Here is a 3950-nt window from a genome sequence, read left to right as displayed (position 1 = left end):
GGCTTATAAATTCCAGTGGTTAAACCTCATAGCCAGATACGATTTTGTAATAGCATTATACAGGCTTCAGAAATTAAGAAATGATGTTATTTTATCAGTAACAGTGTTTGCCACTCCTAATTTTTTTTCTGTTCTATTACCTGTCCAGCAAAGCAACTGCACTACCTGAAATTGTCAGGTTTTACTTTGAGGTCATGAGTTATTATTTTCAGGGGCAAGAACACAAAAAATGTGCAAGAAAAATTATCACTATTGGAAATACAATCTTTGTCAATAAGCAGATTTAAAGGGAACAGTTACAGTGCTCAAATGTTTTCACTGCTGACAGCTATGCTAGCTTCATAAAGGTGAACATCAGCTCTTGCAGGCAAGTGACTGGGCTTCTTTAATCCCCGGCCAACAAATTGGCTATCAAACTCAAGGCCTACTTTCAAGGTTTTTTGGGTAGTGATTTTGGGAAGATTTAGATTGGAATGACTTGCCAACGTTCTGCAGATTGGAGTAATAGAACTTCAGCAGTAACTGTTGTATCAGAGCAGGTGAAATGAGTGATCCACCAGTCTGATCTCTGAAATACTTCTCAGCATCAAGCATTGTCTTGTGTATAGTTTGATTGATTGATTGATTGCATTTCTATCCCGCCTTTCTCCTCAAAGGAATCTAAGGCAGCTAGGCCATTGGCAGTACAGTGTAACTAAGGTGGACTGATGACTCTCTGCTCCAGGGTCAGTCTGGATAGGAGGTCTAAATGAGTATCAAAGATGGCGTAAAATATTTGACAGTCACTGGAAAACTATTCTGATGTTGTGAAGGATTCACTGTAAGGTTATAAAGTATACAGTTAAATTAAGTACTGTTTGCTTTTTAGGTTGGGATGATTTGGAACACTTTAAAAATGGTAGGTAAAAAGCCAGATATCTGCTGCTGCTTCATAGTTTCTGTGTAGTGATATGGATTTGGGAGTTCTGTCGAGTACAGAGCTGACCTTGGAAGCTTCCAGAGTTTTTATGAGCGTTCTGTCCCTGCTCTCAAGTGGGAGAAGGGAATCCCACACACTGCCCCTTGCTGATGGGAAGAACAGCCAATCCCACCATTTCTTCTCAACTGCTGCTTCAGCTGCATCACTAAGGTGATACTTCTAGCTTCTCTCCCTCACATTTTTCTGTTGAAAAAAAAACATTCACATCACTTTTAACTTTTTCACTTTATTAGCATTAAGTAGCTTTTTAAAAGTGTGTGTTTAGTTGTCCGCTGCTTTCCAAACTGGTCAAACTTTAAAATGGAAAGGAGAAAATTTTGCCTCAGATTTTCCCCCCCATTATTTTGTTTCTCTACTCTTGGTATAAGGAGGAAAGGAAGAAGAGGAATGCGAAGTGGGGAGAATTGCCACCTCAGCATCCCCATATCTCCTGTCATCAGTAAAGAATAGAAAACAGATTGTACTGCAATTATGATTTTCCAGATTCATACCGGTTGTATAGAGCTAAGGCATGGACATACTGTACAAGAACAGAAGCAAACTGCACATGATCAAAACCTCAAAAGGTTTTTGGCATCCAAACTTGCACAGAAGTCATAGAGTGGAGGCCAAGGTTTACATCTTCTGTACTGAACCTGTCAACAGGCACTTGGGCATTTCAGTCTTATGCAGGAAGCATGAAGCCAGGGCCTGGGGGCACAAGTCTTCAGAGTCAAGGATGCCAACAGAGACTCAATCCCAGTAGGAATTGCAGCATACTGACTCATGCTGAAACATGAAATTGAGTTATGGGCATGGCCAGCCTAACCATGAGTCCAACTGAAGCTGTTGCATCAGGCAGCAGATAAGTGGGGGAGTGCTTGTCTCCACTTTTTTGCCTCCTACTCTCTCTCCTTCCACTGCCTGGATTGGAAAAGGAAGAGGGGGAGAGAGAAGAGGAAATGTGGAAGGGAGGACAGTGCTAAGCTAAGACATTGGAGAGAGGGAGGAACAGAGGCTGGCATGCTGCTTCAGGCAACAGGAGGTTTTGGTCCTGCCCTGGTCATGGGCATAAACCTTTGGTGTCAGGGCTGGTTAAAAGGAATCCATCCCATTTAAGAGGAATGGCAGCATTCAGGTTCTTATAGGAAGCATGAATCCTTGGCCTGGGCGCATCCCTTATAAAGGGGTTCCATGCTGAAAAGTTTTCAAGCTTTCAGGACTCAAGTGAGCCATCAGTCAGCATTCATCTCTAAGACTGTTGTGACTGAAGTAGCCAGCACATTCTTGAGGCAAATACCAGTGCTGGTGATGGGACCAAAGTGGCCAGCAAGGGGTTTTTGTTCACAACAATCTGTGAAGGAACTGTCACTTACAGTAATGAGAATAGCAGTACCATCAGCCTCTTAAAGGTCCTCAACCATTCTCAGCTCACTGCAGATCTTACAAGTCACATCTTTTAGAGGGTCATCTGGAGAAATTTGGGATCCTACCCCGCATACAGAATATGCCCATTACAGCAATTGAGGGCAGTGCTGCTGCATTGCACAGTATTCATGTTTATTTTCCATTTGCACACACCCCCAATTCAAAAGGGTCAGAATGGTACTAATACAATCTTTTTTCACTTTCCAGGAGATATGCAGAAGGAATGAGGACTAACCAATCAAGGGACCATGCTTACTTGTGCTTCAGGAATTCACTGTCACATGTACTATTCGAAGAGTATAGATTGTTGTTGGTGCAGATATGCTTTGCAATAAAATCAAGCTGGGAAACACAAGAGACAGCAGTTGCCAAAACCCAAAGCTGAACAAATGCCTGGGCTACAACTTAAATGCAAAGAAACCTGGATGTACTGAATGTCTGGATGTGCTCTTAATTGTGAGCTAGAAACATCTTTCAATAGCTACTGAGCTGCTAAGAAGACATTGGTAGAGAGAAATTGCATTGCAAGCCAAGCGGATGGTGCAGGAGCAAGCAAAAGCCCTCCCAGCAGTCAGAAAGGTACAATGCACATCTCAGATTAAAACATGAGATTCAAATCAGTCACATACTTTTTTTCTGCTAAATATCAAAAGGCTATTGATACCAAAGGTCACTTTTGAGAAGGGGGGCATTTTGAAAAGGCTGATAATGTGGAAGATGACGGAAGCATCAAAATAACTGTGAACTTTAATAAGACTGCAAGTTTGGGCCTCACAAGAGAGAAATTACACAAAGGGGGTTTTCATTTAGGTAGTTGTCTATGTACATATGCAAATGAACTACTCTATGAGGAGCAGAAAGAACTTGAACCTAGGAACTGACAAGGAAAAACAGCTACACTATATCATGCTGCTGCCTGTTTTTTAGGTGTTCTGCATCTCCACTTATGACCACTGCTACTTCCTACTTTCTCTGCTGGATGAAGAGAACAGGCGATAACATTTGGTTCCACAATAGTTGCTTTTTTTTTTTTTTAATGGAAACATCTTCAAGGAAACACTGCATGTTTTATGGTTGGGCAATATCTTGACCTACTTAACCCCGTGTATGCCTCCTGACTCCTTTCTGGGTAGTTTTGTTAATCATGGGTGGGGGGATCATCTGAGCTATAGGTTTAGCAGCACACAGATGATGCTGGGGCTGTGTTACTTGGGTTTTCACATACTGTAATTTGTAGTTAACCCCTAAAGCTTCAGTTCTGAGACCAAAAGCCAGTTCTTCTACCATAACCTATAGTTAAATGAATAGGTTATGGGACAAGTGCAAAGAGAGGACTGCCATTCAGAACATAATTTTTACGTTCTTCTGAAAAAAAAAGGATTTCTGTTCTGCTTTTATAAAATAGGGATAGCTTAATTCAAAGGCCTGTCCTGGAGCTTGGTTTCAGTGATGAAAAATCAGAATCCCTTTCTTTGACTAAATTATTCTGTGCTAGAGAGAGCAGAGCCATCACCTCATGGAAATCTGAAATATGTTCAACTATTTTGAGCATACATGTTGATTT

The sequence above is a fragment of the Tiliqua scincoides genome, chromosome 4 (assembly GCF_035046505.1).
Source record: "Tiliqua scincoides isolate rTilSci1 chromosome 4, rTilSci1.hap2, whole genome shotgun sequence".
Lineage (NCBI taxonomy): Eukaryota > Metazoa > Chordata > Lepidosauria > Squamata > Scincidae > Tiliqua > Tiliqua scincoides.
This window is presented reverse-complemented; position numbering follows the sequence as displayed.